Genomic DNA, 27,481 nt, shown 5'->3' with positions numbered 1-27,481 from the left:
TAGGGTCTCACTCTGGCTCAGGCTGACCTGGAATTCACTATGGAGTCTCAGGGTGGCCTCGAACTCACGTGATCCTCCTACCTCTGCCTTCCGAATGCTGGGATTAAAGGCGTGCGCCACCACGCCCGGCTCTGTGTGTTGTTTTGAGCAAGGGTTTCACTCCAGTCCAAGCTAACCTGGAACTCACTCTGTAGCCCCCAGCTGGCCTTGAAGTCACTGTGATCCTCCTCCCTCAGCCTCCTCACTCAATTAACTGGAAAAAAATCCCTAATTTGGGAAGTCACCTAGTTGAACATGTATCATTAAAATCCCATTAGCTGTGCTGTGGAGGAGACTTTGGACTGAATCCAACTGCATCTAATGGTTTAGAACTGTTCAAGGCAGCACATAGAGAGAGAGGCACAAACCATTCAAGGCAGGAGTTCCTGGGCTTCGTAGCAAATCTGAGGCCAGCCTGTGTTCCATAGAGAGATGTCTCAACACAACCGGGCTGGAGAGATGGCTTAGCGGTTAAGGTACTTACCTGCGGAGCCTAAGGACCTAGGTTAAATTCCCCAATACCCACATAAGCCAGACGCATAGGGTAGCTCATGTGGATGGGGTTCATTTGCAGTGTCAGGAAGTCCTGGCACACCCATTCTCTCTCTCTCCTTCCCTCTCTCTTAAATAAATAAATAAGTTATATTCATATTGGTTTTTCATGGTAGGGTCTCACTCTAGCTCTGGCTGACCTGGAATTAACTCTGTAGTCTCAGGGTGGCTTCAAACTCACGGCGATCCTCCTACCTCTGCCTCTTGAGTGCTGGGATTGAAGGCGTGCGCCACCACGCCTGGCTTTAAATTATTATTATTATTATTATTTTTAAATTTTTTTTATTTTTTGGTTTTTCGAGGTAGGGTCTTACTCTGGTCCAGGCTGACCTGGAATTCACTCTGTAGTCTCAGGGTGGCCTTGAACTCATGGCAATCCTCCTACCTCTGCCTCCCGAGTGCTGGGATTAAAGGCGTGTGCCACCACAGCCCACTTTAAATTATATTTTTTAAAACTAGCACACACAAACAACAAAAACTGTTCTGTGAGAAGTTAATGCCTTACTATCTAGTAGTGAAAGTTGCAACAATCATCATCTTCCCCTGGTCTCCCGATCTATTGCTTTTCCTCTGCTCTCCTCTTTATTGGGGGGGGGGGCAGAGCTTAGAAATGATTAAATGAAGAATTAACTATTCCTGGCCAGGCATGGTAGCACATGCCTTTAATCTCCGCAGAGGTAGGATTATCATAAATTTGAGGCCAGCCTGAGACTACAGAGTGAATTCCAGGTCAGACTGGGCTTGAATGAGACCCTACCTTGAAAACCCTCTTCCCCTCCCCGCCAAAAAAGGAGAATTAACTATTCCTGGTAAAAGGAACTGAAAATGCTTGAGTCATAAAATCTTCCAATGTGTAAAACTCCCTAGATTTATATAGAACCCAGAACATTTTGTGATCTACGGATAAAAGCAGACCACTGGAAATCTGTAAGTATCCAGGTGCTTCTACCCCAAATCCCTATTAAAAATCTTGCAGGGGCTGGAGAGATGGCTTAGTGGTTAAGGCACTTGCCTGTGAAGCCTAAGGACCCAGGTTTGATTCCCTAGTACCAACGTAAGCCAGATGCACAAGGTGGCACATGCATCTTTGCAGTGGCTGGAGGCCCTGGAGAGCCCATTTTCTCTATCTGCCCTTCTCTCTCTCTCTCTCTCTCAAATGAATAAATAAAAGTATTTACAAACAAAGTCTTGCACCTGCAATACTGAAGGAAGATGACAGTTGAAGGAACAAGAGTTCCCATCTTCTAACTTGCTGGTTAACAAATAAAGTGGTTTTTTGTTTTTGGTTTATTGAGGCACCGTCTCACTCTAGCTCAGGCTGACATGAAATTCACTATGGAGTCTCAGGGTGGCTTCGAACTCACGGCGATCCTCCTACCTCTGCCTCCCGAGTGCTGGGATTAAAGGCGTGCGCCACCATACCCGGCCATACCCCCCTTTATTCTGTCAATTGCCTTCCCCTGAGACAGCAGAAGTGAACTTTTTTCTGGTTCCCTTTTCACAGAAAGGAAAGTGAAAGTGGCCCCAGGGCTGGGGGGGGGGGAGGGCGGGGTGGGCCTATGGAACCAAGGTGGCTAGGCCTCTCTTCCTTGCAGCTCCCATAGTCTAGGGCTCCTCTTCCCAGAGCCTGGCTATGGTGCGGGTGTTGGGGGGTCCACTCCAGACACGGCAGGCCCCAGAAGTTCCACATTCCACAGCACCTACATTTCCAGTTGGTTTTGACCACCTGTCTGTGATTGGCTTGCCCCTCAACAGGACTTATGTTTTCCCCCAGCAGCTCTGGCCTTTTTTTTTTTTTTTTTTTTTTGAGAGAAGCTCTGGCCTTTTTACCACTTAATTTTCTTCTTGTTGTTTGTAGGTAGGGTCTCACTCTAGCCCAGGCTGACCTCCTGGAATTCACTATGTAGTCTTGGGGTGTTCTCAAACTCAAGCTGATCCTCCTACTTCTGCCTCCAAGTGCTGGGACTAAAGGCATGTGCCACCACGCCCACACTTTTAAAAACATTCACTTCACATTTTTTTTTTTTTTTGAGGTAGGATCTCACTCTAGCCCAAGCTGATCTGGCACTCACTCTGTAGCCCCAGGCTGGCCTTGAACTCATGGTGATCCTCCTACCTCTGCCTCCCAAATGCTCGGGTTAAGGCATGAACCACCATGCCTGTTTTGTTTGTTGGTTTGAAATAGGGTTGTACTGTATCCAGGCTTCAAACTTGCAGAAATCTTCCTGCCTCCTAAATTTTGGGATTGCAGTCAGGGCCATCATACAGATTTCTAGGTTTTTAAAATTTTTTTTTTGGTTTTTCGAGGTAGGGTCTCATTCTATCCCAGGCTGACCTGGAATTCACTATGGAGTCTGAGGGTGGCCTCGAACTCACAGCGATCCTGCTACCTCTGCGTCCTGAGTGCTGGGATTAAAGGCATGCGCCACCATGCCTGGCTTAATATTTTTGTTTTGTTTTTAAGAGAGAAAAAGATAGAAAGAGTAAGCGAGAGAATTGGCGCGCCAGGGACTCAGCCACTGTAATGGAACTCCAGATGCTTGTGCCAACTTGTGGGCATGTGCGACCTTTCATTTGCCTCACCTTTGTGCATCTGGCTTACATTGGATCGGGAGAGTCAAGCATGGGTCCTTAGGCTTCACAGGCAAGCACCTTAACTGCTAAGTCATCTCTCCAGCCCTTAAAATTTTCTTTTTTTAAAAAAAATTATTTATTTATTTATTTGAGAGCGACAGACACAGAGAGAAAGATAGATAGAGGGAGAGAGAGAATGGGCGCGCCAGGGCTTCCAGCCTCTGCAAACGAACTCCAGACGTGTGCGCCCCCTTGTGCATCTGGCTAACGTGGGACCTGGGGAACCGAGCCTCGAACCGGGGTCCTTAGGCTTCACAGGCAAGCGCTTAACCGCTAAGCCATCTCTCCAGCCCAAAATTTTCTTTTTAATTTTAGAGAAAGAGACAGACAGACAGAGAGAGAGAAAGAGAGAATTGGCTAGTTTTGCTTTTGTTTGGAAGGCTTATTTCACTCATGTTCTTTGTCAAGCTCAGATCCTGAGACCAGCTTATCATATCAGCTCTCTTATGATAACTAATATATACTGAACCCAAGACAGACAATTGTTAGTGAGAAATATAACTTGTTAAGTAGTTCAGAGACATAAACATCTTTCACCTTACAGTGAGGAGGAACTCCACGGGAACCAGCGTCTTTAAAATCTATGTACTCAGAATGAATCGTCTCCCACCTACCCCGTAGCCAAGTTACCAGGGAATCAGAAGGTTGTTTGTATAAACAGAATCTGAATATAAGGAATTAGTTAATTGAATATATGACATCAGCCTAGGAACCCAATCTCACTAAAGGGAAGGCCTTAACACAGACATTGGAGAACTTGATGGCTCTGGACAGAGTGGACACCACCCGCCTTCACCCCAGTGATTTTCCTTTGTCATGGCCTTCCAAGCTGACAAAAATCTCTGGAGCCAGGCATGGTGGCACATGTCTTTAATCCCAGCACTCAGGAGGCAGAGGTAGGAAGATCGTCGAGAGTTCGAGGCCACCCTGAGACTCCATAGTGAGTTCCACGTCAGCCTGGGCTAGAGTGAGACCCTATCTAGGAAAACAAAAACAAACAAACAAATAAAATCTCTGGAGGTTGACCCATTCTTTCTCTGTTTATTTTAAAAGTAAATAATTACTGCAGCTGGGTGCTGTGGTAAATACCTGTAACCTCAACACTTGGGGGGCAAGGCAGCAAGATGGAGCAAGCCAGGTCTGGGCTACCATGTCTCAAAAACAACAGCCACAACAACCCAACAACAAACCCAACAGACCAAACAGATAACAACAAAATTCACACTAAAACCCCAACTGCTCCAAGCTCTCTCTCTTTGTTTCTCTCAATGTTTCTGTTTGTTTCAGTGTCTGTCTCTTTCTCTTCACTCTTACTTTCTTTTGACTTTTCTGTCTCTTATTTTGTTGTTGTTGTTGTTGTATTTGGTTTTTCAAGGTAAGGTCTCACTCTAGCCCAGGCTGACCTGGAATTCACTATGGAGTCTCAGGGCGACCTCGAACTCACAGCGATCCTCCCACCTCTGCCTCCCATAGTGTTGGGATTAAAGGTGTGCGCCACCACGCCTGACTTTCTGTCTCTATTTTCGTCCTTAATTTCATCCTTTCCTTTTTCAGAGGTCTGTTCTGACTCATTAGGTGTTGATTTGGAAGTAGTGGTTAATATATTCCTTAATTTCCAATCTTTTTTGGGGGGGTAGATCATATATTATGTTCTTCAAGACTTAACGGCATACTCTAAATTCCCTGAGGAGAGAGCGGACATGTTAACATGATGAATGAAACATATCTTGTATGATCCCGCTGTGGTGGTTTGATTCAGGGGTCCCCCATAAACTTACGTGTTCTGAACGCTAGGTCCCAAGCTGGAGGCAATTTGGGAATTGGAGCTTCCTGGAGGCAGTGTATTGCTGGGGGGAAGATTTATGGGTGTTATAGCCAGCGTCCCCTTGCCAGTGTTTGGCACACTCTCCTGCTGCTGTTGGCCACCTGATGCTGGCCAGGGGGTGATGTCCACCCTCTGCTCATGCCATCATGTCCCATGCCATCATGGAGCTTCCAACCTTGAGGCTGCATGCCAGAATCAGCCCTTTTTCCCACCAGCTGCTGGTGGTTGGGTTCTTTGTGCAGCAACAGGAATCTAACTTCAACACCCACAATGCTTAGCAAAACCATAGGCACTCAATCATTTATTTATCCATTTAATCTCTGACAGAGTCGCTGATCTCATTAAGGCTGATGCCGATGTTAATCGTCCCAGCCATAATGGGCTACATTCCCTCGATGTAAGCTAAAAGAAACCTTCCCTTCCCCAAGCTGCTGCTTTTCAGGTATTTGGTCCCAACAAGAAGAAAATAACTAATACCCACCAATGGAAACAGCCTTCTTGTCGGCAGCATGTTAACTCAGACCAGGGGATGGGTGCCATCATTTGTTTCCATATTTGCTAGTTGTTGAGTAAGTATGACTTTACTGTTTGACGTTATTCAATAACTGAGCCAAAGATTTATGATTTCCTTATGACAAGCAATGAGCCGCAGTCCCCTGGAGTTGAAATGGAGACTCCAGGACATTGGAGTTAGTGGGGCCATGGGACGTCTGCACATGTCCCGTGACCTTCTTCCCCCAGCTCTGTCTCGCCCCCTACTTCTCTGCATCTATTTCATGATGCTGTGAACTCAACAGAGCCCTCAGGATCCAATCACTCCCCCAAAGCTGGACCATGTAATATATATCTCTATCTATCTATCTATCTATCTATCTATCATCTATCTATCTATCTATGTGTGTGTGTATAACCTATATTTATTTTATATATATATATATATTCTTTTTTTTTTTTTTTTTTGGTTTTTCAAGGTAGGGTCCTACTCTGGCTCAGGCTGACCTGGAATTCACTATGGAGTCTCAGGGTGGCCTCGAACTCATGGCCATCCTCCTACCTCTGCCTCCCGAGTGCTGGGATTAAAGGCACGCGCCACCACGCCCGGCTTTTATATATATTCTAATGTGGTTTGTCAAAGGACTTTCCCAATAATGCAGGAAAGAATATACTTAAAAATATTTACTCTAAGCTGGACGTGGAGGTACACACCTTTAATCCCAGCACTCAGAAACTGAGGTAAGAGGGTCGCCTGGGGTTCGAGGCCACCCTGAGATTACATAGTGAATTCCCAGGTCAGCCTGGGATACAGTGAGACCCTACATTGAAAAAACAACAATAAAAAAATATTTACTCTGAAATTCTTCCTAGTTTTTACTCTTTAGTGAATATAAAATATCCAGAGACATATTTTTGCTCAGAGATGGGTTGGGGAAACTTCTGAGCAGGATTTGGCAGAAATAGGTTTTTGGGTTTGCTTAGGTCTCTGTGGTCCTTAAATTGTTGGTTAGAAGAGCTCCTTAACTGCCCTTCAATCATCCCACTCACCCCCACTCTTCTTTCCAGACTACACCCACAAAATCAAGTAAGTCAGTTTAACACTGAGAACGTTCCTGGCTTGAATGATAATCTCTTTAACTGGGAAGTCTCTTAGGTAAGACAAACTCATGTAGAGCTGTGGGTATCTGAAGAATTTGATTTAATATTTGTACCAACCTTTAAAAAATTTTTAGTTTATTTTTATTTATTTATTTGAGAGTCACAGACAAACAGAGAAAGAAGGAGATAGAGAGAGAGAATGGGTGCACTAGGGCCTCCAGCCACTGCAAACAAACTCCAGATGCGTGTGGCCCCTGTGCATCTGGCTGACGTGGGTCCTGAGGAATTGAGCCTCGAACCGGGGTCCTTAGGCTTCACAGGCAAGCACTTAACCACTAAGCCGTCTCTCCAGCCCTCTACCAACCATTGTTGTGGATAGTTCTGTTTCCAGGCAATTTTTATTTTATTTTGGCCTTGTTTTTCTAGGCAGGATCTTTACTCTAGCCTAAGCTGATTTAGAACTCTGTAGTCTCAGACTGGCCTTGAACTCACAGCAATCCTGTTACAAACTTCAGTTGTAGTGGAAGCTTGTCAAAAAGACAAAGTAATTCACAGGAAACACAAAGCAGTGTGTGTGTGGGGGGGGGGGCGGATGTTGGAGCATGTGCCACCGACTAGGCACACAGAAGTGAATCTGTAGAATATCCATTCAATTTATTGGCCATTTGAAATGTAATTGTGGGGCTGGAGAGATTGCTTAGTGGTTAAAGGCACTTTTTTTTTTTTTGAGGTAGGGTCTCACTCTAGTTCAGGCTGACCTGTAATTCACTACTTAGTCTTTGGGTGGCCTTGAACTCAAGGCAATCCTCCTATCTCTGCCTCCCAAGGGCTAGGATTAAAGGCGTTCGCCTGGTTCTTTTATTATTTATTTATTTATTTGAGAGCAACAGACACAGAGAGAGAGAGAGAGAGAATGGGCACAATGGGGCCTCCAACCACTGCAAATGAACTCCAGATGCATGTGCCCCCTTGTGCACCTGGCTTATGTGGGTCCTGGGGAATCGAGCCTTGAACCAGGATCCTTAGGCTTCACAGGCAAATGCTTAACCACTAAGCCATTTCTCCAGCCCCAAAGGCCCTTTCTTACAAGGCCTGCTGGCCTGGGTTAGATTCTCCAGTACCCAAGTAAAGCCAGATGCACAAAGTAGAACATGAGCCTGGAATTAGTTTGCGGTGGCCAGAGGGTCTGGCATGCCTGTTCTATCTCTTTCCCAAATAAATAATTATTTTTTTAATGAAAGAAATGTAGTTACAATATGGGACATTAAACATAAACATTTATGCTTGTCTATCCCCCCACTTCCTCCCTTGAGAGATCCCATTAAAATAATTATAAAGGACAAAGAGAATTATAAGGAAAATAAATGGACATGAGATAACATATTATAGGTCTGGGGAGATGACTCAGCAGCTAAAGGTGCTTGCTTGCAAAGCCTGACAGCCTGGGTTCAATTCCCTGCACGTATGTAAAGCCAAACACACACACACACGCACACACGGCACAAGCCAGGCGTGGTGGCACACGCATTTAATCCCAGCACTCATGAGGCAGAGGTAGGAGGATCTCCGTGAGATGAGGGCCACTCAAGAGTGCATAGTGAATTCCCGGTCAGCCTGGGCTAGAGCAAGACCCTACCTCAAAACCACGCCCCCCCCCCAAAAAAAAGAAAAAACCAATCGAGGACTGAAGAGATGGCTCTGTGGGTAAAATGTTTACTAACCAAGCACACTGACCTGAGTTTGGATCTATAGCCCCTGCATAAAAGCTGGGCATAGGGGCTGGAGAGAGTGCTCAGTGGTTAAGGCACTTTCTGCAAAGCGTAATACCTTGTCTCAGAAATGAGGTTCAAGAGTCTGGGGAGATGGCTTAGTAGTTAAAGGCTCTTGCTTGCAAAGCCTGATGGCCGTGGTTCAATTCCCTAGCACCTACGTAAAGCCAGATGGACAAAGTGGCACATGCATCTGAAGTCTGTTTGCAGTGGCAAGAGGCCCTGGCAGCACCTATTCTCTCTCTTTTTTTTTTTTTTTAATTTTATTTATTTATTTATTTGAGAGTGACAGACACAGAGAGAAAGACAGATAGAGGGAGAGAGAGAGAATGGGCGCGCCAGGGCTTCCAGCCTCTGCAAACGAACTCCAGACGCGTGCGCCCCCTTGTGCATCTGGCTAACGTGGGACCTGGAGAACCGAGCCTCGAACCGGGGTCCTTAGGCTTCACAGGCAAGCGCTTAACCGCTAAGCCATCTCTCCAGCCCCTCTCTCTTTCTTTCTGTCTCTCTCTGCCTGCAAATAAAGTTTTCCTTTTTTATATGTTTACTTATTTATAAACAGTTCATTTACATGAACTCCACTTTGTGCACTTGGCTTTACATGAGTATTAGGGAATTGAACCTAGGCTGTCAGGCTTTGCAAGTAAATGCCTTTAACCACTGAGCCATCCCCCAGCCCTAACAACTTTTTTTTTATGGTAGGGTCTCACTCTAGCCCAGGCTGACCTGGAATTAACTATGGGGTCTCAGGGTGGCCTTGAACTCACGACAATGCTCTTACCTCTGCCTCCCGAGTGCTGGGATTAAAGGCATGCGCCACCATGCCCGGCCCAACAAACTTTTTAAAATGAGGTGGAGAGTGATTGAGGAAGACATCTGATATCAACTTCTGTCCTCAACACACACATGTATATGGATACAGAAGTGTATTCACGCACATATGAACAGGCACACATGCACGCACAAACAAGCAAATAAGTTTAGGCACTGGAGGAGAATGAGTCAGAAATATCACAGGAGGAGGTAGGAAGTATTTTAAAATATACACTTTATTATAGTTTCTTCTCGGATTTTTTTTTTTTCAAGGTAGGGTCTCATGCTAGTCCAGGCTGACCTAGAGTTCACTATGAAGTCTCAGGCTGCTCTTGAACTCATGGCCATCCTCCTACCTCTGCCTCCTGAGTGCTGGGATTAAAGGTGTGCTCCACCATGCCCAGCAACTTTTCCCAATTTGAAGCTGAGGAGTTTGAAGAATTAATGAGGTCAGTCAGCTAATATGAGCTAAGTTCAGACACATGCTTGCTGGTTTCAACCCTGCCTTTTAAAAAAAAAGTCAGGAGAGGGCTGGAGAGATGGCTTAGCGGTTAAGCGCTTGCCTGTGAAGCTTAAGGACCCCAGTTCGAGTGTCGAATCCCCAGGACCCACGTTAGCCAGATGCACAAGGGGGCGCACACGTCTGGAGTTCATTTGCAGTGGCTGGAAGCCTGGCGCACCCATTCTCTCTCTCTCCCTCTCTCTGCTTCTTTCTCTCTGTGTCAGTCTTACATAAATAAATAAATAAATAAATAAATAAATAAATAAATAAATAAATAAAATTTAAAAATATATAAAGGTGTTCACTATCACACCCAGATAATAAAGTTAAAAAAAAAAAGTCAGGAGATAGGATGGAGAGTGGAGTTTCCAAGGGGAAACTAAGGGAAGGGAAAGGAGGTCCTTTGGCTTGGTAGGCAAACGCCTTAATCGCCTTAATTGCTAAGCCATCCCTCCAACCCTGGCCCTGTTTTTGTCTTAGTTCATTACCATCACAGAGTGGTTACGTGGACCATACTGTATAAAACTGTCTTCATCCAGGTCCCAACTGTGCAAGTTAGTTCCTGATTTCCTGGTTTTCAGTACCAAGAACAGCCTGTCAATCACTGAGCAAGGCCTGGCGGCACACGCCTTTAACCCCAAAGAGGCTTTACCAAGAGTTTATAAAGATGCAAAGAGAATCACTGCGGGTGGTTAGATAAAACATTAATAAACTGGATGTGGGGCTGGAGAGATGGCCTGCAAAGCCAAAGGATCCCAGTTCAACTCTCTAGGACCCACATAAATCAGATGCACAAGGGGGGCGCATGCATCTGGAGTTCATCTGCCGTGGCTGGAGGCCCTGGTGTGCCCATTCTCTCTTTATCTCTCTACGTCTCTCTCCCTCTCTCAAATAAATAAAATATATTTTTTAAAAACTTATAAAATAGCCGGGTGTGGTGGTGCACGCCTTTAATCCCAGCACTCAGGAGGCAGAGGTAGGAGGATCACTGGGAGTTCAAGACCACCCTGAGAGTACATAGTGAATTCCAGGTCGGCCCAAGTTAGAGTGAGACCCTACTTCGAAAATCCAAAAATAAATAAATAAATAAAATAAAAAATAAATTAAAATTTTTTTAAAAAGCTGAAGTGCTGGAGAATTCTATGAGATTGAGGCCAGCCTGGGACTACAGTGTGAGATCCAGGTCAGCCTGGGCTAGAGTGACACCCTACCTTAAAAAAAAAGAAGGTCAATCAGGCTGGAGAGATGGCTTAGAGGTTAAGGCACTTGCCTGTGAAGCCTAAGAACATTTGTTCGAATCTCCAGGTCCCGTGTGTAGCCTGCAATTTTGCACATGGGCACAAGGGGGCGCACGCGTCTGACGTTCATTCACAGTGGCTGAAAGGCCCTGGCATGCCCATTCTCTTTCTTTGTCTCTTTCTCCCTCTCTCTCTCTCTCAAAAATAAAATAAATATTTAAAAAGATAGAACATTTTAAAAAGTCAATCATCATTGCTGGTAATGTACATATATTATAGGATTCACTTGGAAACATTCCACCTCAGCATTAAACATAGTTACAGCTTTTCTTGAGCTGCTAAGTTTAGTCTATGATAGTAGTAAAATAGATATCTCTGTGATACTCATACCTGCCTTTCAGTCCAAACTCTCTCTAAGACAGCAAGTAACATACTCTTTTTAAAAAAATATATTTTATTTTTATTTATTTGACAGAGAAAGAGGGAGATAGAGAGAAAGAGAGAGAGAGAATGGGCAGGTCAGGGCCTCCAGCCACTGCAAACGAACTCCAGATGTGTGCGTCCCCTTGCACATCTGGCTAACCTGGGTCCTTTGGCTTTGCAGGCAAATGCCTTAACAGCAAAGCCATCCTTCCAGCCCAATATATTCTTTTTTTTCTTTCTTTTGGTTTTTCAAGGGGAGTAGGCACAGGACATTGTAGCCAGTGGCATCATTTTTCCTTTGTTGAACTGGTTCTGGTCCTCAGTTCTCCTCAAAGGTATGGATCACTAAGTAGATCAAGAGTGGATTGATCATCCCCTCTAGTCAAGCGTACTAGTTACTTCTGAATCAATAAGACGAAATACCTGACAAAAACAATATAAGGGAGGAAAGATTTATGTTGCTCGGACCATCCTGGTGGGGAAGGTGAGGAAATGCAGCAGGGTTCACTCCCTGGAGGATCAGGAAACAGCCAAGCAGACATTACTATGCACTGGTAACAAATTTGAGACTTTGGGTATATGGAAATAGCAATAATGAGAATATTTTATAACCCCACATCTCCCATCGTACTTTACCAAAAAATTCCAGGTGGATTAAAAATTAACTACTTTAGGGCTAGAGGGATGGCTTAGCGGTTAAGGCCTGCAAAGCTGAAGGACCCAGGTTCGATTCCCCAGGACCCTCGTGAGCCAGATGCATAAGGAGGCGCACATATCTGGAGTTCGTTTGCAGTGGCTGGAGGCCCTGGCGCTTCCATTTTCTCTCTCTCTCCCTCTTTCTCTTTCTGTGTCAAATAAATTTAAAAATATATATATATACATATACATATACATATATATATATATGTGTATATATATATATTAAGTACTTTAAAAATCATTGGGTGTGGTGGCACATTTTTAATCCCAGCGTTCAGGAGGCGGAGGTAAGGAGGGCTGCTGTGAGTTGGAGGCCAGCCTGAAGCTGCAGAGTGAGTTCCAGGTCATTTTGTTATTCAGCTATTTCAGCTTTGATAGAATGAACACCAATAAGGCTGAATGACTCTAAGACAGTTCATTCAAGAAGAGGGATGGGGGCTGGAGAGATGGCTTAGTGGTTAACTGATTGCCTGTGAAGCCTAAGGACCCCGGTTCAAGGCTCAATTCCCCAGGACCCACATTAGCCAGATGCACAAGGGGCGCACGCATCTGGAGGTCCTTTGCAGTGGCTGGAGGCCCTGGCACGCCCATTCTCTAGCAATCTATCTGCTTCTTTCTCTCTCTCTGTCTGTTGCTCTCAAATAAATAAATAAAGAAGAGGGATGAGGAGATAGCTCTGTTAGTAAGGTGCTTTCCCAGGTGCTTTCCCTGTGGGCATGAGGGTCTAAGTTTGAGCCCCAGAATCCATGCAAGAAAGCCAGACAAAGTAGAGTGTATTTGTAATCCTGCAGCTGGGGAGGTGGAGGCAGACAGACCCCTGGAACTCACTGGACAGCCAGTCTAACCTACTTGGTGTGCTTATCTCAAAAAAAAAAAAAAAAGTTGCTGGAGGGATGGCTTAGTGGTTAAGGCATTCGGCTGCAAAGCCTCAGGACCCAGGTTCAATTCCCCAGGACCCCACGTAAGCCAGATGCATAAGGTGGCACATGCATCTGGAGTTCATTCGCAGTGGCTGGAGGCCGTGGCGAGCCCATTCTGTCTGTCTGTCTGTGTGTGTCTCTCTCTGTGCCTCTCTCAAGTAAATAAATAAATAAATAAAACTTAAAAAACAAAAGTGGACGGTGTCCCTGACGAATGACACCTGAGGAGGTCCTCGGGCCTCCACAGGCATGCACACACACGTGCACGTGAAAGTGCAAACACACACGTGAACATAAACAAAAGACACACCATAGTCAGTTATGACTTTCAAAATATGCGGTCCATCTTGCTAGTAAAATAACTGTAAATTAAACCTACTGTGAAGTTTCATTGTACCTAATTTAAAAAAAAAAGCATCAGATAAACTTTCTAAAAAGTTATGACAGTCCATGCCCACAAGGCTTCAGGAAAGTAGATATTCTCATGCATTAATAAATATAATGTAAATCGATTCTGTCTTTCTGAAGGATGAAACAGTAAGTTATTGAAAGAATCATAAATATGCCTAACCCTTGGTCTGCCAATAGAATTTATCCTAAGGAAATAATCTTTAATATAAAAGGCAAAGATGACAAATATGTTTATTTTATGATAGTAAAATGCTGGAAGAAAGCTATGATTATAACAATACAGATATATGGAAGTTAACTGTGATATATTAAGATGATAAGCTCTAGTGATACGTGGGAATGATTTATAGAAAACATAGTTAAGTTATGCTATATAAAAGAATAGCAAGTTGAACATACATACCAATTATAGTATAAAAGAATTATGAATATGCGTAAGAAACCATGAAGAAAAACAGACAGGGATTTTTTTTAATGATTTAAGATCAACAAATGTGTAAAAACTTTTGCAAAGTTGTTAAATATTAGATATTTTTAAAAATTAATGTTGTTATGAGATTCCCTTTGTAGGACATTAAACTGCTTTATAGGAAAATGTATTGCCTTCCTAATCCCAGCACTTGGGAGGCAGAGGTAGGAGGATCACTGTGAGTTTGAGGTCAGTGAATTCCAGGTCAGCCTGGGCTGGAGTAAGACCCTACCTTGAAACAAAAGAAAAAGAAAAATTTATTGCCTTCCTAAACAGTGTAAGTGAACAGATGACAGTGTTTCCATTGGGTTATCTCAACTTTATTAAAACTATACTTGGGTGGAGGGGGACTGGAGAGATGGCTTAATGGTTAAGGGGCTTGCCTGCAAAGCCTAAAGACCCAGGTTCGATTCCCCAGTATCCATGTAAGCCAGATGCACAAGGCACGCATCTGGAGTTTGTTTGCAGTGGCTGGAAGCCCTGGCGTGCCCATTCTCTCACTCTCTGCCTCCTTCTCTCTGTCTGTAGCTCTTAAATAAATAAATAAAAATGAACAAAAAAAATTAAAAAAAAAAAAAAGAAAGAAAGTAGCTGAGCATGGTGACACAAGCCTTTGACTCCAGCACTCACCAAGGCTGAGGCAGGGGGATCCCTTGGGTTCAAGGTCAGCCTGGGGCTGTTCACTAGGTATTCTCAGTGTGGCTTCAAGGCATTCCTCCTTCCTCTGGCTCCTGAGTGCCCCGCCCATGCCCAGTGAGACCCACCTCAAAACGAACAAAAGGTTAAGGAGGGGACAACGGACCCAGAAGGGTAGAGAGAGAGAAAGCAAAAGTAATTGTGCTGAGGACAAATTCCACGGGAGTGGTCATTTTTATTGGACAGATATCTGCCAGAGCTTCGAAGGTTTCTGACCCTGGAATAGGTAAACTTAACTAACTACTAGTCTACAAAAATGAGAAGAATTTTGAGTTTATGGGGGTTATCTGTAGAGAAGTGATGGGGACCAGGCAGCCCTGAGAAGAAGGAGGAGTGTCTTAAGACAGAGGGTTGGCACACCCAGGTACCCAGAAGAGGTGCCAGTTAATACAAAAGGGGTGAAATGAGATCACAGAAGACCTTAGCAACCAGAGCCAAGGACCAGCTGATCCTGGCTCCCACTGAGTGCTCACTTGTGAGGGGTGAATCAGGAGTTAGTATGCCAGCTAAATATTTTCTGGGAGAAGTAGGAAATCTGAGGTTTAATATGAAAACTCACTCACATTTCAAAAACCTGAGCATGTCATTCAAAAATTTCAAATTCAGTCGGGCATGGTGGCGCACACCTTTAATCCCAGCAGTTGGGATGCAGAGGTAGGAGGATCGCCACAAGTTCGAGGCCACCCTGAGACTACATAGTGAATTCCAGGTCAGCCTAGCTAAAGTGAGACCCTACCTCAAAAACAAAACAAAAAAAAAATTTTTACACGCACACACACGCACACACACACACACACACACACACATATTCAAGTTTCAGACCACCAACTTTTTTTGACAAATTAAATGCTTATTTTTATTTATTTAAGGGAGAGAGAGAAAGAGAGAGAAAATGGGGACACCAGAGCTTCTAGCTGCTGCAAACGAACTCCAGACACATGTGTTACCTTGTGGCTTTATGTGGGTCCTGGGGAATCAAACCTGGGTCCTTTGCCTTTGCAGACAAACACCTTAACTGCTAAGCCATCTCTCCATCCCAAGAACCACATACTTTTTTTACTATTTTGTCTGTTTGTTGTTTTTTTTCCAGGTAGGGTCTCACCGTCATTAGGCTGACCTGGAATTTACTCTGTAATCCCAGGCTGGTCTTGAACTCACGGCGATCCTCCTACCTCTGCCTCCTGAGTGCTAAGATTAAGGTGTGCACCCCCCCACACACACCTGGCTTGAAAGGGTGAGTGTGTGTTGTTGGAAGTTGAAGCATTGAACCTAGGGGGCCCCCCACACACTAAGGAAGTGATCTACCACGGACCTATGTCCCCTGCTCTAACTTTGAACTTCTGACTTCTTCCTGTTAATGGTGACTAGAGAAATGGGTTATGGGCAAGAAATGACTGGTAGTTTCTAAGAAATACTTATGTATGAACTTGGACTTGGGAATGGACTCCCAGCATACACAGTCATGAAATGAGCCTGTTAGTGATGAGGTTCATAGCATGGGAACAGTGTACACGTGCACCCACAAAGTAGCCTGTTGTCAAGGTTCACCAGTAAGACTGCTGGGTGTGTCTCAACACCCAGATGGTTCTGGAAGATAAACCTCTGTTAACACCCTGTCAATAGAAAATACTTTACATAATAGCAGAGAACACGGGTGGAAGGGTTATCTGTTTTATGTAGCAATCTGTGTTCTATCAAGACTGCTGTACTAGGGAATGCCCATGATGTGCAAATGCCATCAAAACCCTCTCTCTTTCTCTCTCTAAAAAAAAAAAAAATCACAATTAAAAAATTAAATTTTTTTTTTTTTTTTTTTGCCGGGCATAGTGGCGCACGCCTTTTAATCCCAGCACTCGGGAGGCAGAGGTAGGAGGATCGTCATGAGTTTGAGGCCACCCTGAGACTGCATAGTGAATTCCAGGTCAGCCTGGACCAGAGTGAGACCCTACCTTGAAAAACAAAACACACACAAAAGTTTTTAAAAAGGGGGGCGTTGGGGCTGGAGGGATGGCTTAGCGGTTAAGGCGTTTGCCTACAAAGGCAAAGGACCCTGGTTCGATTCCCCAGGACCCACATAAGCCAGATGCACAAGGGGCGCACATGTCTGGAGTTTGTTTGCAGTGGCTGGAGGCCCTGGTGTGCCCATTCTCTCTCTCTCTCCTGCTTTCTCTGTCAAATAAATAATAAATAAATAAAATATTTTTTAAAAATTAAAAACAGTTGGGGGCTGGAGAGATTGCTTAGTGGTTAAGGTGTTTGCCTGCAAAGCCTAAGGACCCATCTTGGACTCTCCAGATCCCACGTATGCCAGATGCACAAAGGTGAGGCAAGCGCAAGGTTGCACATGCCCACTAGGTGGCGCATGCGTCTGGCATTTGGTCCCATCCTTAGGCTTCATGGGCAAGCTCCCTGACTGCTAAGCCATCTCTCTCCAGCCCCTTATGTTTTTTTTTTTTTTTTTAATCTCCGTAACACAGCTGCAGGCACGTCTCTGCTAATTAATCATTTCTTAATGTTTTCTGAAAAACTTGCCTATTTCATACTCAAGGTCTGTGGCAATAAATGGGGGCTTTGAGCTCTGAGACTTAACAATAATAAGACTAGTCCAAGATAAGGTATATAAGCTCTGAACCACCAAGAATCAGGGTCCGGGCTCACACTGGCATGAAAATGAACTGATTCTCCACTCCATCTCTAGCGCCAGTTGTGTGAACCTTAGTTTTTCTTTTTTATTTTTATATGACACATATATTTATTTATTTATCACAATAAAATATAGTTTCACTTTCCTTCAAATGCTGCAATAAATTCATTTCCAGCTCTGGATTATTATCAACAAATTTTTAGTATGGATCAAGAATCTGCATCTTTTTTTCAAGGTGGGGTCTCGCTCTTGCCCAAGCTGGCCTGGAATTCACTTTGTAGTCTCAGGGTGGCCTCAAACTCATGGTGATCCCCCCTACCTCTGCCTCCCAAGGGCTGGGACTAAAGACGTGTGCCACCACGCCTGGCTAAGAACCTACATTTTTTAAACCAATTTCCCAAATGATGAGAAGCCCCTGATGGTACTAAAGGACCTTTTCTAAAACCAATGAAAGCATGCACTTGGGAGGTGCTGGACTCTTGAGCTGCTCTGGCAATACAGTGGCGGAGGTAGGTCCTCTGACACTTGCTGGTATACTGATGGTCTCATCCGGATGATGAGCAGAGCTGCTCCTTGGCTGCAGGCTTCTCCCGGAGCTCTACAAAGCCTGGTTCGAACCTTAGTTTTTCATATCACCAAGTCCTTGCTCCGGTAAGCCTCCCTCAGCTGGGCTGAGATGGTGTTGGGGGGGGGGGAACCCTGATCATTACTCCCATCCCCTCCTGCCTTCCACATGCCGGGGGTGCTTTGCCCTTTCTTCTCTGTTTCCTCTTTCTAAAATCCCTTTTCTTGCCGGTCCCCCCAAACCCCACCAAGCCCCACACGGTCTCTCTGACCTCATGGATGCATCCATTCCCCTTTCTTTGTGACTCATTTTCCCCTGACTTCCCCCCAATAAATGAACTAATTTAATAAGTACCCTTCTCAATCTGTTTTATTTCAATTCTTTGTTAAAAACAAATATCACCGGGCAAGGTGGCACATGCCTTTAGCCCCAGCACCTGGAGGCAAAGGTAGGAGAATTGCTGTGAGTTTAAGACCACTCTGAGGCTATACAGTGAATTCCAGGTCAGCCTGGGATAGAGCAAGACCCTACCTCGAAAAACAGGGAAAAAAAAGGGGGGGGAAACCACTGGGCTACCTTGAAGGTACCACGTTAAAGATACCAAGTGGTGAGCCCATCTATAAACACCATCAGAACCTCAAACATTCCAGTTCCCAACAGTTTGAGTTGCCCAGTAAGTGAATAAATTACATTTTCTACCCACATAACAACTTATTTCTTAAATATGATTTAAAGATATTCACATAAAGAGATTTCAATACAAGGGGCTGGAGAGATGGCTTAGTGGTTAAGGCATTTGCCTGCAAAGCCAAAGGATCCTGGTTTGATTCTCCAGGATCCACGTTAGCCAGATGCACAAGGGGGCACATGCATCTGAAGTTCGTTTGCAGTGGCTGGAGGCCCTGGTGTGCCCATTCTTTTCCTCTCTGTCTTTCTCTGCCTCTTCCTCTCTTCAAATAAATAAATAAACAATGTTCTATAAAAAAGAAAATAAGAAAGAAATTTCAATACAAACAACTCCCATTTTGTGCTTAAAAACCTTCTAAGGGCTGGGGTTAGCAGTTAAGGTGTTTGCCTGCAAAGCCTAAGGACTTCGGTTTGATTCTCCAGGACCCATGTGAGCCAGATGCACAAGGGGTGCATGCATTTGGAATTTGTTTGCAGTGGCTGGAAGCCCTGGTGTACCCATTCTCTCTTTCTCTCTATGTGCCACTTTCTCTGTCTCTCAAATAAATAAATATCTTCTAAATATTTCATTTTTATTTATTTGACAGAGAAAGAGGGAGAAAGAATGGTGTGCTAGGGCCTCCAGCCACTGCAAACAAACTCTAGACACGTGCACCCCCTTGTGCATCTGGCTAATGAGGGTCCTGGGGAATTGGACCAGGGTCCTTTGGCTTTGCAGGCAAACGCCTTAACCACTAAGCCATTCCTCCAGCCCTAAAATATATATATTTTTAAAAACCTTGTGATATAGTTATTCCTATGAGTCACTTAAATATTTCTCTTAAGTGAAATTTACACTGTTGGGCCAAAGGGAGGGGAGTAAGCACCTTTTAAGATGCCTTTAACCTCAGCCATAGCATAACTACAAACCTAGAGAGATCTTCAGAGAGAACTTGCTGATTCAAGTTGTGGAGATCAGGCTGCACCTTGCCTGATCTTTTTAATTTTGGCAGGGTGAGGGGATTTTTGAGGTAGGGTCTCGCTCTAGCCTAGGCTGACCTGGAATTCACTATGTAGTAGTCTCAGGGTAGCCTCGAACTCATACTGATTCTCCTACTTCTGCTTCCTGAGTGCTAGGATTAAATTAGATGTGAGCCACCATGCCCAGCTGCAGAGAGAATAGGCACAATCAGGGCCTCTAGCCTCTGCAGACTCCAGCTGCATGCACCACTTTGTGCATCTGGCTTTGTATAGGTACTGATGAATCAAACTCTGGTCATTAGTCTTTTCAGGAAAGTGCTTTAGCTGCTGAGCCATCTCTCCAGCTCATCCTCCCTGGATCTTAATGTCCCCTACAATAAACCTCATAATTCATGTTTTTTTTTTCCTAAACTAGTCATAATTTAACCATCTTGAGCCCATTTTATCAATTCTTTGTTAGAATAGAATAAACTCTCAAAAGTTGGGATTCACAGGCCTAGGGGCCCCCTCCTAAACACCAAAATCTTGTATCTTAATGGCTCCTCAGCTTGTCTACCTGTCTAGCATGAGCTACAAGACACCATTGGATGAATAACTTCCTTATATAAGTGGAAAACTGTTGCCTATGAGCTTATTGAAATAGACTGTGAACACAGGAATATAGGCATATCAAAACCATATCATAAGCTGGGTGTGGTGGTATATACCTTTAATCCCAGCACTTGGGAGGCCAAGGTAGGATGATCACCATGAGGCCATCCTGAGACTACATAGTGAATTCCAAGTCAGCCTGTGAGACCCCACCTTGAAAAAATTATCCTTCTTTGTAGGGTGATATGGTTCTATACATAGGGACTCTAAAGATTCTACCAGGAAACTTAGAGCCTATAAATACTTGGCAAGCAGCAGGATACAAAATTAACACAGAGAAATCAATGGCCTTTCTCTATAACAAAACCAAATATGCTAAGGATGAAATCAGGGAAATACTCACATTCACAGTTGCCTTAAAAATGAATAATAATAAAGCACCTTGTAATAAACCTAATCAAGGAAGTGAAAGATCTCTTTAAAGCACTGAAGAGAAAAAAATTGCAGAAGACATTAGGAAATAGAAAGACATCCCATGTTCATGAATTGGGAGAATCAATATTGTGAAAATGTTTATCTTACCAAAAGCCATCTATAGATTTAAAGCAATCCCCATGAAAATTCCAATGGTATTCATCATTAAAAAAAAAATCTTGGGTTGGAGGGATGGCTTAGCAGTTAAGGCATTTGCCTGCAAAGCCATAGGACCCAGGTTTGATTCCCCAAGACCCACATTAGCCAGATGCACAAGGGGGTGCACACATCTGGAGTTTGTTTCCAGTAGCTAGAGGCCTGGCATGCCCATTCTCTCTCTCCCCCCCATGTCAAGTAAATTTCTCTGTCAAATAAATAAAAATAAAATATTTTTTAAAATCCTAAAATTTATTTGGAAGCACAAAAACTTTGAATAACCAAAGCAATCATTGAGCAATAAAAACAAGTCTGATGGTGTCATCATACCTGATTTTAGAATCTATTACAGAGCATAATGGGGTGGTTTGAAGGTGATAGTGTAAAAGTGTGGCTCCATAGACTCAGGTGTTTTGTTAAAACTGAGCTTGCAGCCTGGCATAGTGGCACACGCCTTTAATCCCAGCACTCAGTAGGCAGAGGTAGGAGGATCGCTGTGAGTTTGAGGCCACCCTGAGACTACGTAGTGAATTTCAGGTCAGCCTGAGAGCTAGAGGGAGACCCTATCTCGAAAAACTAAAAACTAAAAAAAAAAAAAGCTTGCAACTTCAGCCCCTAATAGGCAGATACCTGCTAGAAGGGGTATGTCACTGGGAGTCTGTCCTAGAGTCTAGCCTTAAGGTGTGTTTGTGGGTGGATCTGATCCCAGCCCAAAGATTGGTGAGAGCAGTTTGAGCTCTGGTGGTTTGTGCTTGCTAATGGTGCTGGATTTCCATTGTTCCTCTCTGCTTGGATCCATGAAAAGGGAACCAGCTTCTTTCTCCATTGATGGTGTTCCCTTGGATGCTGTAATCCCTTCTTCTCCTAAACTGTGTCTGGTTAAATGTTCATCCCAACAACGAAGAACTGACTATAACAGCTAATTTGGTATGAGAGTTGGAGTGTTCATGCAATGAATCTGACCATGTGGATTTTGGTCTTTTGGACCAAAATGTGTGCTGTGTGTTACAGGAATGTGGAAGGACTTGGCAGTTGGGACTGGAGAATCCTTACAGTGTGGTAAGGCAAACTTTATGAGCTATTCTGGTAAGAGTTTGAAAATGTCAAATGCCGAGAGAATTGTGGACTGAAGGCTTGGCTTATGAACTTTCAAAATGGAAGCAGAGGGCTGGAGAGGGCTTAGCGGTTAAGCGCTTGCCTGTGAAGCCTAAGGACCCCGGTTCGAGGCTCGATTCCCCAGGACCCACGTTAGCCAGATGCACAAGGGGGCGCACGCGTCTGGAGTTCGTTTGCAGAGGCTGGAAGCCCTGGCGCGCCCATTCTCTCTCTCTCCCTCTATCTGTTTCTCTCTGTGTCTGTTGCTCTCAAATAAATAAATAAATAAAAATAAAAAAATAAATTAAAAAAAAATGGGGGCTGGAGAGATGGCTTAGCGGTTAAGCGCTTGCCTGTGAAGCCTAAGGACCCCGGTTCGAGGCTCGGTTCCCCAGGTCCCACGTTAGCCAGATGCACAAGGGGGCGCACGCGTCTGGAGTTCGTTTGCAGAGGCTGGAAGCCCTGGCGCGCCCATTCTCTCTCTCTCCCTCTATCTGTCTTTCTCTCTGTGTCTGTCGCTCTCAAAGAAATAAATAAATAATTTAAAAAAAAAAAAATGGAAGCAGAGAACTTGGTTGGGTTTGAGTTACTGGTATAAGGACTGGCTACTGTCTTTTGCCCAAGTCCTAAGAGTTTGCTCAAGGTTGAATTTAAAAATAATGGGCTGCATTGCTTGGCAAAAGATATAGAACTGAAAGATACATGATTTATCACAGGAAAAATTGAAGCAAGTTTAATGTTACAGGCACAGAGAATGGTGGTTTTAGGTGACTAAAGCTGTGATTGCTAAACAGATTACTACCATTAAGGATAGCCAACTGTGTTATATTGCAACAATGGAAAATATGCCTGGAAGGTGAAATCCACCCAGGAAGAGCTGAATGAGTAGGAATGCAAACGCTTTTAAAAGAGCGATGACTTAAAGGAGGACTTCTGAAGGTCAAGGTCAAGATTTATTTCCTCCTTGGATTAACAAAATGGCTGCAACCCTGCACACCTGGTATTAAGTTTTGGAAGCATAAAAAAAAAAAAAATTAGGAAAGTGGGTCATAAAGTGCACATGGTTCCAGGAGCCACTGCTGAGATGTGGCATGTAAATCAGGATGATGTCCCTGTATTGAAGGACAATAAGATCATCATAAAACGCTGCAAGGATATGGTTTGCAGGCCTGAAGATGTATTAGATGTACCAGTACTGTGCAAAGGCTTCCATGCAGCACTGTTGGCTCAGGATGAAGGTTTTTAAAGGTTACTCAGCCCAGCTGGAGGGGTGAAATTGAAAATCCAGAGACTTCATCACTTGTTTTGGATGTTGGACTCGAACTGCAGACATTTAATGTTTGTCTGATGGTTATTGATTTTTCACTGGTCAAGCCTCTCCTTATGACTTTTTGCAATGGAAATTTTTACTCTATGCCATTACATGTTCGAAGCATATAACTTGTTTTGATTTTACAGGACTGTCAATTAAGAGACAGTCTTGGGCTGGAGAGATGGCGTAGAGGTTAAGTGCTTGCCTGTGAAGCCTAAGGACCCCGGTTCGAGGCTCGGTTCCCCAGGTCCCACGTTAGCCAGATGCACAAGGGGGCGCACGCGTCTGGAGTTCGTTTGCAGAGGCTGGAAGCCCTGGCGCGCCCATTCTCTCTCTCTCCCTCTATCTGCCTTTCTCTCTGTGTCTGTTGCTCTCAAATAAATAAATAAAAATTAAAAAAAAAAAAGAGACAGTCTTAAATCTCAGATGAGACTCGGGACTTTGGGGCAATCTTAAATTTGGTAAAGGTTATGAGGTTTAAAGGGGGACTGAATGCAATTTGCACTGTGAGATGGTCATGAGTCTATGGGTGCCAGGGGCAGAATGTTGTAGACTGAATGTGATAGTGTAAATGGATAGCCCCATAGACCCAGATGTCTTATTAAAATTTGCAACCTCAGCCCCATAATAGGCAAATTCCTGCTAGAGGCAGCATGTCACTGGGGGAAAATTCTGGAGTCCAGCCGGAAGTTATGTTGAGCCGTTTGAACTCTGGAGGTTTGTACTTGCTGGTGGTGTTGGCTGTTGGTGGTTTCTCTGTACCTGGATCTACAAAAGAGAACCATCTTATTTCACCATTGATGGTATTCCCCTGGACTCTGTAAGCCTGAAATAAATCCCTTTCTCCTGTAATCTGAGTCTGGTTGGATATTTGTCCCAGAAACATTTTGCTGGCTACAACACAAAAACAGCATGGTATTGGCACAAAAACAGACATGTACAGCTAAAGATCAGAGTAGTGGACCCAGATGAAAACCCAGCCAGCAATAGCCATTCTGATTTTTGACAAAAAAAAAAAAAAAAAAATGCCAAAAATATCCAATTGAACAAATGGTGCTGGGAAAACTGGAAATCTATATGTATGTAGAAGGGTTAAATTAGATCCTTAGCTCTCTCCATGCACAAGAATCAAGTGTAACTGGATCAAAGACCTTACTATCAGACCTGAAACTCCGAAACTGCTAGAGGAATACGTAGGGGAAACATTTCAACATATAGGCAAAAGCAATGACTTAGGAAGTAAAAACACTAATCAACCATTGAGATCTCATGAAATTTAAACTAGGGCTAGAGGGATGGCTTAGCAATTGGGGCATGTGCCTGCAAAGCCAGAGGACCTCGGTTTGATTCCCCAGGACCCACATGAGCCAGATGCACAGGGTGGCGCATGTGTCTGGAGTTCGTTTGCAGCGGCTGGATGTCCTGGTGTGCCCATTCTCTCTTTCTGTGTGTGTCTTTCTCTCAAATAAATAAATAAATATTTTTAAAAGGACACTGAGTAGAACAAAGATGCAACCCATAGGATGGGAAAAGATCTTTGCCAGCTATCATGGGACAAAGGGTTAATATCTAGGATATACAAAGAACTCAAAATAAAGGATTGGAGAGATGGCTTAGCAGGTAAGGCATTTGCCTGCAAAGCCTAAAGACCTAGATTCAACTCTCCAAACTCCATGTAAGTCAGATGTACATGGTGGCACATTCATCTGGAGTTCATTTGTAGTGGCTAGAGGCCCTGATGTGCCCATTTTCTCTTTCAAATAAATAACTCAAAAACTAAATAGCTGGGTGTGGTGGTGTATGCCTTTAATCCCAGCACTCAAGAGGCAGAGGTAGGAGGACCGCTGTGAGTTAGTGGCCAATCTGGGATTACAGCATGAATTCCAGGTCAATCTGGGTGTATTAGTTTGAATCTATGTACCCCATAGACTCAGGCGTTTAATTTTAGTATTTATTTGAGAGAAAAAGAGGCAGATAGAGAGAATGAGCATGCCAGGGCCTACAGCCACTGCAGACAAACTCTAGATGCATGTAGCATCCTATGCATCTGGCTTAGGTGGATACTGGGGAATTGAACCTGGGTCCTTAGACTTCATAGGCATTTTATTGAAATTAAGTTTGCAGGGCTGGAGAGATGGCGTAGCAGTTAAGCGCTTGCCTGTGAAGCCTAAGGACCCTGGTTCGAGGCTCGGTTCCCCAGGTCCCACGTTAGCCAGATGCACAAGGGGGCGCACGCGTCTGGAGTTCGTTTGCAGAGGCTGGAGGCCCTGGCGCGCCCATTCTCTCTCTCCCTGTACCTGTCTTTCTCTCTGTGTCTGTCCCTCTCAAATAAATTAAAAAAAAAAAAATTAAAAAAAAAAAGAAATTAAGTTTGCAGCTTTCATCTTCTATGAGGCAGACTCCTGCTACAGGAAGGCATGTCACTGAAGCAGATCATATTTCCAGCCAAAAGGTGTGCAGAGAGGTTTTGAGCTCTGGCTGTGCTTGCTTGTGGTACAGGCTATTTGGTGGTGCCTCTCTGCTTGGGTTTATGAATGGCAGCCAGCTTCTTCTGCCATTTGATGGAACTTCCCCTGGACCTGTAAGCCTGAAAAAATCCCTTCTTCCCATACTCTATGTCTGGCTTTGATGTTGCTGGGAGCTGACTACAACACTGGGCTAGAGTGAGATCCTACCTCTAAAAAAACCTAAATAATAAAAAATCAAACAACCCAATCTAGAAATGGGCAATACGAGCTGGGTGCGGTAGCACACTCTTTTAATCCCAGCACTTGGGAGACAGAGGTAGGAGATTGTCATGAGTTCGTGGCCGACCTGAGTCTACATAGTGAATTTCAGGCCAGTCTGGGCTAGAGTGAAAGCCTAACTCAAAATAGCAAAGAAGAAGGAGGAGGAAGAAAAGGAGGAGAAGGAAAAAGAAGAGGAGGAAGCGGAGGAGGAAGAGAAGAAGGAGGAGGAGAAGGAGAAGAAAGAGAAGAAATAATACAGGGCTGGAGAGATGGCTTAGCAGCTAAGGTGCTTGTCTGAGAAGCCTAAGAACCAAGGTTTGATTCCTCAGTAACCATGTAAGCCAGATGTACAAGGTGTCACATGTATCTGGAGTTCGTTTGCAGTGGCTAGAGGCCCTGGTGTGCCCATTCTCTCTGTATCTTCCTTTCTCTGTCTCTGTCTCTCTCCCTCAAATAAAATATTTTTTTAAAAAAGAAGAGTTCTGGCCAGGTGTGGTGGCACATGCCTTTAATCCCAGCACTCGGGAGGCAGAGGTAAGAGGATCGCCGTGAGTTCGAGGCCACCCTGAGACTACATAGTGAATTCCAGGTCAACCTGAGCCAGAGTAAGACCCTACCTTGAAAAACCAAAAAACCAAAAAAAAAAAAAAAAAAAGTTTTGGAAAGATGGCTTAGAGGTCATGGCTTTATGGCTTTTGCCTGCAAAGCCAAGTGACCCAGGTTCAATTCCTCAGGACCCATGTAAGCCAGATGCACAAGGTGGCGTATGTACTGGAGTTTTTTTTCTTTTTCTTTTTTGCAGTGGCTGAAGGCCTTGGCATGTCTATTCTCTCTCTCTATCTGCCTTTCTTACTCTCCCTCTCTCTCTCAAACTAAATAAAATCAAGCTTAGAAAAAAAAAATACAGATGGCCTATAAACATCTAAATGCACGTTCTACATCCTTAGCCATTAGGGTATTGCAAATTAAAACTACTTTGAGGGGCTGGAGAGATGGCTCAGTGGTTAAGGTACTTGCCTGTGAAGTCTAAGGGCCTGGGTTCGATCCCCCAGTGCCCATGTAAAAGCCAGGTGGCGCATGCACGTGGAGTTCATTTACAATGACTAGAGGCCCTGGAATATCCATTCTCCCTCTCCTTATCTGCCTCTTTCTCTCTTTCTCACCCTCTCTCAAATAAATAAATAAATATTTTTAAAAAGTTATTTATTTATTTATTTATTTATGATAGGGTCTTGCTCTAACCCAGGCTAACCTGGAATTCACTATGTAGTCCCAGGCTGGCCTCAAACTCATCTGGCTTGTTAATTTTTTTTTGTTGTTAATTTTATTTTATTTATTTGAGAGTGACAGACACAGAGAGAAAGACAGATAGAGGGAGAGAGAGAGAATGGGCGCGCCAGGGCTTCCAGCCTCTGCAAACGAACTCCAGACGCGTGTGCCCCCTTGTGCATCTGGCTAACGTGGGACCTGGGGAACCGAGCCTCGAACCGGGGTCCTTAGGCTTCACAGGCGAGCGCTTAACCGCTAAGCCATCTCTCCAGCCCTGGCTTGTTAATTTTTAATCTAACCCCCTGCAGTGACTCTCTTTGCATCTGTATAAACTCTTTGCTTCAGTAAAGCCTCGGTGAATTTTGTAGCTGACCTGTAGCTTATACGTCACCGTGTCACGTGCAACGCGTGATCTG

The sequence above is a fragment of the Jaculus jaculus genome, chromosome 4 (assembly GCF_020740685.1).
Source record: "Jaculus jaculus isolate mJacJac1 chromosome 4, mJacJac1.mat.Y.cur, whole genome shotgun sequence".
NCBI classification, from domain to species: Eukaryota; Metazoa; Chordata; class Mammalia; order Rodentia; family Dipodidae; genus Jaculus; species Jaculus jaculus.
Note: the sequence above shows the minus strand (reverse complement) of the source record.